The 11,946-nt window shown below is 35.1% G+C and overlaps 1 non-coding gene across 1 annotated transcript; it reads right to left on the bottom strand.

The window, feature by feature from the left end:
* Positions 1-11,300: 11,300 nt before the first annotated feature.
* Positions 11,301-11,406, bottom strand: LOC148764575 (small nucleolar RNA R71). Its single transcript, XR_016024301.1, has one exon. It is a non-coding gene; the product is annotated as a small nucleolar RNA R71 (small nucleolar RNA).
* Between the last annotated feature and the right edge of the window lie 540 nt (positions 11,407-11,946).

Here is an 11,946-nt window from a genome sequence, read left to right as displayed (position 1 = left end):
GGCATTTGTATAAGACAGGGTGATGTGGCATCCACGGGGCTCTCCATGTTACTTCCACACTCATGAGTTCCTGAAGTCTAGAGATCCATTGTTCCTTAGTCCTATTTTCTGGCCATTCACTCTCACAAAATTCTCTGATAGGGGCGGTTTACGGATGAAATGGCTTTCTGAATTTATCGACCTTGCATTCAAAGTGGCTCACTATCCAGATGGAAAGAAGCTGTGCACATCCCACAAATCGTCCCTCACCTTTTCTTCTGCAGTAATTCAGTGATCTGAGAGTTTCCGCTAGAATAGAGGGCGAAGGATGGGCCTTGTTGATGACTTGCTCGAAGAAGTCTATAATTCAGACTTCTATATGCCCCAAAACTTTGGGAAAGATCACTAGCCCATAAATTCCCAAGGCCATCACAAGCTGTCCTTGCTCGGTGTCCCGATGCTTCATGATATAACTATGTAGAAAACTCCACGGGATATATTCATTGTCCCCTTTTTTCCTTAGGTTCTGATCAACTTCCGCCGAAGTAATACCCATCATCTTGGCTAACTTTAGCCTGTGTCCGGTCTTTTATCCTCTCCAATATATCTTGTCCGGATTATCGAGATCGATTTGTAGGAGAGCCGAGTACTCTTCGATTGTGGGGACCATATCCACCTTATTGAACACGAAGCATCTATATGACGGATCCCAAAATTGCACAATAGCCTTCAATAACTGTTCGTCTATCTGGACCTTGAGGAGTCGAGCTATGTGGCCATATTTCCTATCGAAATTTGCCCGAGTGGTAGCCCCCCACTTATCCCATATGTTGAGCAAATCGGTGAAGTCGTTCTGTTTGAGATCAAGGTGGACCCTATCAGGTAGTGATGAGAAGTGATCCATTGACAAGCAATCTCCTTCACTTTGTTGGGCACTCGCCATATGCTGAGTCACTTCATAAATTCCATCGTAACTTGAGGATGGCCATGATGACTCCATGTATGCAACTGGATCTACTCTGTTAATGGTTGTCAGGTGACAAATACTTTTCCTATTATGATGCAAATATGCATATGACAAAAAATTTAAGTTAGCACTATAAAAAAAAATTTCAAAAGATGAATGAAAGTAATCAATAACCTGATACCTTTATTATTCGCGGAGAAGAATTTAGAACAAGGGGATTATGAAAATTCCTTCATGTGTACCTAGTCAAAAGGTATATTCCCAGGGTGAAGCTCTACCTAAGCAAAGGCGACTTTCGGTATTCTACATGCTGAGTTTGGGTTGAAAATGGAGCTAAAGGTTCCCAAATCGCTCCTCACTGTCGTCCACACGGACTAGTAAGGCACCCCGATCCTCACCCATTACAGGCTTCAAACGGACTAGGTTCGATTTGAGTGGGAGTCTTCACTAGCCCATGCGGAGGTTATCACCTCACGAGAGCGTAGCTACTTAACTCCCTCCTAATTAAGGATAAAGCCCGGGTGGAAGGCTTATGCATGAATGCAAGATGTGTAGTGTGTGAGAAGGAATATACCGACCTTGGACCAATAATTTCACATTCCCCTTATCCTAAATTTCCCACAATTATTAAAAATAGTGAAGTGATAATAACAAAATTAATGAATACACTAAACAAAAATATGCAAAATTGACGCTAGGGAAAATAACAAATTATTTAAGGCTTAAGATAACTTATGATTAATTAATGGCTTGACTCTCTATGTATCCCCAGCGGAGTCGCCATCTGTCGTGACGTGCGGGTCCGGGAACCCGTTCGCCAAACGCGGGCGAAAATTAAAATCGTGTGGGAGTCGCCACCAATCTTTTTTATCTAAGGTGTGATTGGTCACCTATTAATCCGATTCTATCGACGAAGTTCTAAATTGATTTTAGATTCGTCGACAGAACGAGAACTGGTCCATGTTTTCAGATATAGGTTCAGGAGTGCGATTACGCACGGAGAAGGGTTAGCACCTCTGTGGCGCCCGTTCCACGAACGGTACCATTTAATCTTAAGTTATCTTAATATAGCCTTTTCTTAATTTAATCCTTACTTTATTAATTAAATTTTTATTAAATTGTCAGACTGAGTTTTTCACTTGGTCTTACGTATGCATATGATGCAAGCGTAGAATGATGTCGTGACTTGTTTATTTTAAATGATAGAGTCGGTAATCTTTTATTGGAAAATTATTCGAAGACCATCCCAACGCTTTGGTGAAGTCTCGAAATTCTCCTCACCTAGAGATATCCCCGGAAGAAACTCGTTTCTACAAGCTCCTCGGGGAAATCCCATCATCGGGATTCCCGCGCCATATGCAAAATAAGAGTGGCGTGCAATGACAGTATAAAATGATGAAATCTATATGACCGTGTTTATTAATTAGTTGGTTGATAACAATAATTACATGCTTAATAATTTCAGGTAATTTATTGTTTATTATTATTATTATTTATTATACCATTTTTTACATATATTATTTTAAACAACAATTACTCGGATTAATGGGTATAGGAGTATAGAATTCGGATTTATCCCGACGCTTCGGTGAAAATCCGTTTCGAACTCCGCACTTAAATGACCCGTCCGAAAGAGACAACCCTTTGCCCCTTTTAGGTGGTAATACTCAAATAATTGTTATTTATATTATTTGTTATTATTAATGTATTAGTACTCCGGATTATTACTATTATTATTATTATTATCATTTACAAGCCTCTAAGTATATTTATAATATAAATATTTTTTATTCACTTGTCATTGTTATTATTTACATATATATTTTAATTTTTATTTTTATGAATTTTTTTATTTATTTACTTATTTGATATATATGTTCTTTTAGACTATGCATTTTTACCATTATTTTTTATTACTATCATTATTTTTTTATTTTTATTTTTGATTTTTAATATTAAATATAAGTGTCCATATTATATAAATATTTCTTTCCTAAAAAAAATAAATGCATTTTTATTAAAATGGGCTAGACCCAACACTAAGAAACCCAAGCAAAGCAAAAAAAAAAAAAAAGTTATACCTTGTTGGGCTGCAATTGGCCCAACTCGGTGGCCCGCGGGAGCCTAAGTCCAACACCCCGGCCTGCTTCTGCAAGCCCACGAGGTAGGACCCAAAATGCACCGTTTGGTGCCTGCAAAGCCACTCAAAACGACGCCGTTTGGCCTGGACCTTCCAACTTCTGTTTGCCCCTCTGAAACGACGTCGTTTTGCCCTCCTTCCTCTAGGTATAAAAACTCATTTTTTAGCCTTTTTTATTCATTTTCTCATTTCTTTTTCTCTCTCTAGCCGCACCCTCTCCCTTATCTCTAAAAAGTTTTCTTTCTTCTTTTCGCCGGCGTCGGCGTCTTTCCTTCTCTTCCCGTCGGCTTCTCTCTCTCTTCTCTCTCTCCCGGCGGATCTCTTCGCCTTCTGTCAGCCGATCCCTCTCTTTCGTCGGCCTCTCTCTCTCTTCTCTCTCTCCCGACGGATCTCTTCGCTTTCTGTCGGCCGATCCCTCTCTTTCATCGGCCTCTCTCTCTCTCTTCTCAGATCTCACCCCCTCTTCTTTTTGTTTTTTGTTTTGTTTCTTTCTTTTGTTTTTCTTTTTTGTGGCTAACTGCTGGTAGATCTCTTTGGTCCCTTTTTTCCTTTTCTCCTTTTGCAGGTTGCAAGGTCTTTAAAGAGCCGGGTTGTCCAAAAATTTGGATAACCCGGTGATGGGGTTCTGGCACCCCCTGGAGTTGGTGGCCAGAACCCCCCATCCTGCGTAGTGGGTGGGGGAAAGGATGGCGAAGGGATGGCTGGGCGTACGCCCAGCCATCCCCCCTTTTTTTTTAATTTTTAATTTTTTAATATAATTTTTTATATTTTTGTTTATTTTATTATTTATTGTATATATATATATATTTTTTTTAGGGTGTCTACAATTACTTTGGTAGGAATCATCATGCTTTGAAAATTCAATTAGAGGTCCCTAATTGATAGCTGGGGATTTCAACTCTTTTTTTTCTTTCACATGAGAAGGTTGGGGGCTCTAATAAGGGCAGTTTTCCATGCACTCTCGTCCAACATTTTATGAATAGAATGGATTTACTAGATATTGGATTTCATGGCCTGAAATTTACTTGGAGACGAGGACTGGTATCTAAAACATTAGACAAGGCAGTTTGTAACACTAATTATCATCTTTTATTCTCAAAGGATAGTAGTACAACATTTACCCTGTATTGCCTCAGATCATAAATAGCTTATGATTAAGCTGGATGACAGAAAAACAATACAGAATAGTAACAGGTTTTGCTTCTAAGCCATTTGGTTAACAAATAAAGAATTTAGTAAATTTGTGCATGAAGCTTGGAACGATTCTAAGGGCATGGAAAAAGCACAAGATACTTTTGCACAGAAAGCAAAATTGTGAAATAAGTCAGTCCTCGACAATATATTTTATAGAAAGAAAAAGTTGCTGGCAAGAATTAGTGATATTGAAAGAGCTATAGAACTTCATCCTTCGAGACAGTTAAAGGACTTGGAACTTTCTTTAAGGTAACAATATGAAATAGTTCTTAGGCAAGAAGAGATCTTTTGGTTGCAAAACTTGAGGAATGAAATGATAAAATTGGGAAACCACAATACATAATATTTTCATCTTAAGGCCACTCATAGAAGATGTAAAAATAAAATTTTACATCTTCTATCTTCCAATGACAATGGTGTGATGATCAAGATACCTTAAAAGCTCAAGTAGTGGACTTCTTTCAAAACTGTATTCAAAAGATGATAAGTCGCTTCCTCCATATTCGATTAAAGGGTTTTTCCCAAGACTTGATCATGTAGCATTAGAGTTTATTCGTAGATCAGTGGAAGATAATGAGGTTCATGATGCACTGTTTGAAATGAAGCCACTTAAAGCTTTTGGGCTTGATAGATTCCCAACTTTATTCTTCCATTCTCAACAGAAGATTGTAGGTTAAGATATCATTAAATATGTCCATGATGTTTTAAATGGAGTCAATATTAAAAAAGATATTTGTAAATCAGTGATTACACTTAATTCCAAAAGTCAAAGTTCTTGAGCTTATTGCACATTTCAGACTGATCAGTCTTTTGTCGGTAATTTTCAAAATCCTTATGAAAGTAATCACAAATTGGTTGATATCGTACATGAGTCAACTTATTGATGAAGCTTAATCTAGTTTTATCGTTGGGAGACATATTATAGACAATATCATTATTGTTTAGGAGGTTATGCATTCTTTAAAAAAAAAAAACAAGGAAAGAAAGGATGGATGATGATAAAGATTGACCTAGAAAAAGTGTATGATAGACTATGCTGGGAATTCATTCATGATCCTTTAATTGATGCAAAAATTCCTGAATGTATAGTTGACATTATCGTTCGTAGTTAGAAGGGCTATAATTCACAGATTTTATGGAATGGCTCACTATTAGATAGTTTTATGCCATATAGAGGAGTCAGACAAGGTGATCCTTTGTCATCTTATTTATTTATGCTTTGTATGGAGAGGTTGGCCCATGGTATTAAATCAACAGTTACTCAAGGTAAGTGGAAATCGATTAAACTTCATAGAAAGGGTCCACCACTTACTCACTTGTTCTTTGTAGATGATTTAATTTTATTTGCAGAGGCTTCTACCTCTTAGTTGGAGGTTATTAAAGAGGTGTTGGATGACTTGTGCAATTGTTCTGGTGAGAAAGTAAAAGTAGCTAAATCTTCATTTTCCTGTTCCAAGAACGTTGATCAAGATACAATTAGTTTATTAACTGCAACTTTAGGTTTTGCTTATGCTGAAAATATGGGCAAATATTTGAGGATTCCATTATTCTAAAGATGAAAAAAAGTGTAGATTTTTTAGTATTTTGAGGAAAAAGTGCACAATAAGCTAAGCAATTGGAAAGCTTCCATACTATCATTTGCAAGTAGGCTTTCCTCGGAGAAATCTGTGTTAACTACAATTCCATATTACATTATCCAAACAATGATGTTACCAGTGGAGGTATGTAATAAATTGAAAGCCTTTTGTTGCAAATTTCTTTGGGGAGGTTGTAATGCTTTTAAAAAGTTACATTTGTTGAGCTAGAAAGTGGCTTGTAAATTGAAAAATGAAGGTGGCTTCGGTATTAAACAATTATGATTAATGAACAAGGCATTTCTTCTTAAGATGTGTTGGAACTTAGTGGCAAAATCATATGCCTTGTGGGTGAGATTAATTTGTGCAAAGTACAATTATGGTATACATGCATGTTCAAATAAGTTGCAAAAATTGGGTTCTTTTATGTTTTAGTCTTCATTATGTGATCTACGGGATGTTTTCAAAAGAAAGGTTTGGTGGGCAATAGGAGATGGAAGGAAAACTCATTTTTGGTAAGATACGTGGATTTGTGAGCACTAATAACTTTAGTTTATAGAGTTATTTTGACACATTTTGAGGGTTTAAGTAGTTAGATCTTTGAGTTTTTAGGTTTAGATTTTAATATTTTAGGTGTTTTTCTAATGTAAGTTAGATTACATGTTGACTAGTTAAATTACATGGTGTTAGTTTAATTTTACCTTATTTTATTTTTAATTTACTTTAAGAAGATATAATGTCGATATCTCTCACGGTTTTGTGCAAGATATGTGATGAGTAAGGTGAAATTAAGTTATGATAGCACAAGTATGGTAAATATATCACTCGTACATGTTGTAGTAATTTAAAGATAACTTAAGCTGCAGAAGTCTAATTGATGAGATTTTTGATTCATTGGAAAGCTAAAAAAATGGGCTACAACTTTTATATTTTCTACTTTGCCTAGTTCAGAACAAATCAAGGTGAAAATCACATTCGAAATAGATAGATAGTTACAATTTTGCACATAAGGCAGCATCGTGATTGCGGCTGTAGCTCTGAGTTACTTATATAATACTCCGTACTTTGATATGATGACTAATAAAGATTATCGGATGCCAATTGAGGTTAATTATAATGTTTAAAAGTGATGAAAGATGAAAAGAATAGTTTGAGATAAAATATTCCGCATGCGAGAAAATAATAATAAAATAATCATATTTTTATCGAGGAAGAATTTATGAGATGAAAAGTGATTCGAAAGTCAATTGATACATAATAAGGTATTTTGGGTACCAAGGAGACAAGATGAGACAAGAGAAAATTTTTGAAATAAAATAATATTAAAATATTAATATTTTATTCAGTGTCAAAATTTTTCATGAAGAATGAGTATATGGGCAACCTAAGTGGGAGAGAAGAAGAATGAGAAAAATTTCGGAGAAAAATGACGTTATGGGACGCTTGTCTTTATTAAGTAAAGATAGCGCAGGTAAATAAATATTTTAAATATTATGGGGTCACCGCGTTGGAGTACAAACTTCATACTTTGTTTGTACATGTGTAGAAGAAGATAATAGAAGGAAATTGGAGTTAAATGAGTATTGGGAGGACTAAATTAAAATGGAAAGAAACTTAAAGGGCAAAACGATAATTTTGTATAAAGTTTGGGCAAAGCTTCGTTTGGAAAGTTAATTTTGACACTCATCCTTATCAGCCCAAAACTGTCATTCTCTCCTTTAGCAAGATGTTTCTTCTTCATTCTTGAAGCTTCCAATGCCATTCTCTGATTCTCCCATGGAAAGTTAATTTTCTTTCATTTTCTTTCCTTGTTTTCTTTTCATTTCCTTTCTCTTCTTGCTTCTTTCTTCTCCCAACTCCTTGTGCACCAAAGTTACAACTTCTAAACCCAATTTCCAGCACTTCCAAACCCAAGGAGAGAGAAGGAAAAATCTCTCTTTCTTTCTTTTATTTTCTATTTCTACTTCACTTTCAACAACACTTGAATTTTTGGCTTCAAATATGCATTTTCAAGGTTGAAAGATATATATTTCCAACTTTTGGAATTTTTGAATTTATGGTTATATTTTCAGATTTATTCCCTAATTTCTTCAAATTATTTTTCTTGGAAAGATTAGGTTTTTTTTGTTGATCTTCATGCCTCCAAGCTCATCCAGGTAACGAAATTTTAAATTGGAGTAGTTGGCCAAATGGGTTTGTGAATTAGACTAGAAACTTAGGTTAAATGTTACGTTAGAGGGTAGATTGCCTGATGTAAATTCATTAGAATTATTAGATTTAATTTATGACTTAATTGAGGTTGTTATGGTTTATTGATAAATATAGGTTTTAATGGTATTTCGAGACTACTTGGATTAGGACCTTGTTGGTGCTAGTTTTGTCAACTGAGTGAACTTGCATTTCAAAATGTTTTGGGGAAATGTTTACGTGTTTCAATGAATCATTTGGAAATTTAATCGGTTTTTGCTTTAAAATTGCTTGGGAACAAGCCATTGATAAAATGTTTGATGTTGTGAAATGTGAAATGTGTAAAAGGATGAATCTATATGTTTTTGTATAATGTTGATATATATATATATATATATATATACTATGTCATAAATGGTACCATTGTGTGGCAAATGCAACCATGCATGTGCGGGGTGAGTGTGCACTTGCCGGTGATGATGGTGGTGAGGGAGATGGATGGTGATATTGTCCGGCTATGTGCACGATGTGATGGGATGCACACGAGTTGGGTGAGATGATATGTCCGGCTATGTGCACGATATGGTGGGATGCACATTAGCTGGGTGAGATGCACATGATGAATCTTGAAAATTTACCATTTATTTGTAAATTGATTTTATTGCAACGAGAAACGTTCTATTTATACTGCCTTGCTTGGATAATTGTTGGAAATTTCCCTTCTTTTCAATTTCATGCTGAATACGGTTCCTTCATCATTAAATGATTTTACAACCAAGGGTTCAATGGAGGGATTTTAATAAGAACTTGAACTAAATGGCATTGTTTTCAAATAAGTGCGTTATGTTTTGTAAACCATTCCTTGTCATTGCTTGTTTCCTTCCTATGTTCACTCACTGAGTTTGTACTCACATTTTTAAAATTCTTGTTTTAAGTTTCTTGAGTTAAAGGTGATTGGATCCTAAGACAAGGTGCTCCTCCCTATCCATTGCTCGGTAGGTTTACCATGACTATTAGCAACCGTGACCAGAGTCACTCCGCTGATGGTCAAGTTCTAATTACGTGTATATGAATACTTGTTGTGAAATGCTGAGATTCATTTGTCAAACTATATATGTATATTATGGTTGATGATGCCATTCTAAATGCATAGTTGGGTTTTATGAATTGTTTTCAAAGGAACTATATTTGAATGCTACAAATTTTGAATTTTAAAGGAGTATGGATTAATGTATAAGATTATATAAATAGACATGCTTGGGCTTAGTGGGCTGAGCCCATTGGGCCCTTGCATCGGTCATGGCTTGAAAGTTAGCCTGTGACAACTTATGGTTGCGATGCTGAAGAAACTATTACCGCAGCACTAGGAGAATCATGGTCGTGGCACTAAGTTGAAAAAGTGCACCATACAAGAGGCTGAGAGCATATAATCGTGGTGCCAAAAAAAAGCGGTGCGATGCGGTGCGGTGTTGCAAAGGCTTGTCACGCTGTCGCAGCACTGGGAGAATCATGGCTATGGCACTAAGTTGGAAGGGTGCACCATACTAGAGGCCAAGAGCACATAATCGCGGTGCCAAAAAAGATTGGTGCGGTGTGGTGCGATGCTGCAAAGGCTCCAGCCTGGTTTCCAAAATTAAAACTTTGACAGAAAATTAGAAAGTAGGGCACCTTGCACATATTTAAGAGCTTTTTTGAGAGCATTCAAAAGGGGAGATGGTAGTAGCTTTTCTGGAGAATTAGAGTTAAGAATCAAGTAAGAAATTAAGAGCATTTAAGAAAGATTAGAAATTAACCAGGCTTCAACATTAGTTTATTTCTCTATTTTGTGTTATACTTATTTTCTTGTTTTAAATTCATGGTTGAATTTCTTTAGATATTGTTTTATTTAGATATTATGAACTAATTTGCTTTTCTAAGATTGTGGTGGATTTCAACATGTAGTCTAAATACTCGTTTTTCTATTATTTATCATGAATGAGTATCGTTCTACTTATTCAAATCTATTCTTAATGCCTTTAATTGCTCGATCAATAATTAATTGATTTGTAAATATAATTGAAACTCGACAGAGAGATTTTAGGTTGGATTAAGATTTAAATAGTGTATGTTCACGTCACTTAGGTGATTTGATTCGTAATTTAGGTAGACATACGTTAATTGCCATACATAGTCAAATTAAAACACTAGCTTAATGAACATTATTTAATTGATTCCTATGGACATATAGTGACCCAATTAAGTTAGGTATTTGTGCAAGCATATCGACAGAGACTTGTACATAGCTTTGAATTCTAGATTAGTAAAATCACCTATGAATGTAAATAATAAGAAAAGTTAGTATCAGATGTATTATTGATTGAACCAATAATCCTAGGTTTTAATCTATTTCCTTTCTCAAGTGAATTTTTAGGTTTTGTTAATTAATTTAGTGTTTGCTTAATTTAGTTTTAATTAATTTTCTAAAAATTTAGTCACTTGCATAAGATTAATTTGTCATAATTTTAGTACTTATTGAAAATGTAGGAACAAATTTCTGTGGGATATGATTTTGGACTTATTGTCTATATTACTTGTTTGTTACGTATACTTGCGTGTGTGAAATCAACAATAAGTTTTCAGCATCGTTGTCGGGGATTTTATTTTCTTTATTATTTACAAATATTAAAATTTCACAAATTAGTCTTAATTTAAGTTTTATTTCTTTGTTTTGTAAGTGTGTTCAGTCATTGTATGAGAAGAGTAAAAACCCTGAAAATTATACCTTGTGATCCAAAAATTAAAAGAACATTCTGTAGACTTCGACGAGAAAATCAACAAGGTTGTGCTCTAATAAATGCAATGGCTGATCAACAACGTGAACAACAAATCTAAGAACGTATAATAGTTGATATTTGATGCTTAAGGGATTATGTTATCCCATTGGTGCAAGGGATTCCATCAAGCATTCGAAGGTTGGCTATTCAAGCCAATAATTTTGAGATCAAGCTGGCTATCATTACCATGATTGAAACTTCAGTCAAGTTTGGGGGCTTTTCAAATGATGATCCAAATGGCCATATATTAAACTTCTTGAAGATTTGTTACACTTTCAAACACAATGATTTCATTAATGATGAAATTTGTTAGAGACTTTTTCCTTTCTCATTGATGGATAAAGCTAAAACATGGCTAAATGCGTTCTTTATTGGCTCAATAACAACATGAGATGATCTTGCTCAAAAGCTCCTTACCAAGTTCTTTCCTCTGGTTAAGACAGCATAAATGAGGAATGATATCACATCATTTATGCAACAAGATTCTTAATCATTGTACGAAGCTTGGGAAAGATACAAAGATTTATTTCAACGTTGTCCTTATCATAGTCTTCCAAAATGGCTTTAGGTGCAAACTTTTTATAATGGTTTGAGTGGTCAAGTTCGAACCACCATTGCTGCCACTGCGGGAGGAGCTTTAATGGCTAAATCAATTGATGAGGCATACGATTTGTTGGAGGATATGATTGCAAATAACTACTAGTGGCCAATAGAGTGAGCAATGCATAAGAGAGTAATTGAAATTCATGATGTAAATGCTTTTTCGGCATTATCTACACAAATAGTAGCTCTAACTAAGACTTTTGAATATTTTGGTATTAACTCCATTCAAAGTCTTTTTGTAGCTTGTGAGTATTGTAGTGATAATCATGCAAGTTATCAGTATCCAAGCTCAATAGAAATAGTGAAATTTATTGGGAATAGACAACAAAATAACCCCTACTCCAACACTTACAACCCAGGGTGAAAAAAATATCCAAATTTCTCTTAGGCTAATAATCAAGGTTCATCCTTAACTTCAAGGCCAAATGCACCTTTAGGATTCAAACAACAAGCCGGAGCATCGATTTAGAAAAGAAGCTAACTGTGGAA

The sequence above is a fragment of the Theobroma cacao genome, chromosome 1 (genome assembly GCF_053813885.1).
Source record: "Theobroma cacao isolate CCN51 chromosome 1, ASM5381388v1, whole genome shotgun sequence".
Classification (NCBI taxonomy): domain Eukaryota; kingdom Viridiplantae; phylum Streptophyta; class Magnoliopsida; order Malvales; family Malvaceae; genus Theobroma; species Theobroma cacao.
This window is presented reverse-complemented; position numbering and strand designations above follow the sequence as displayed.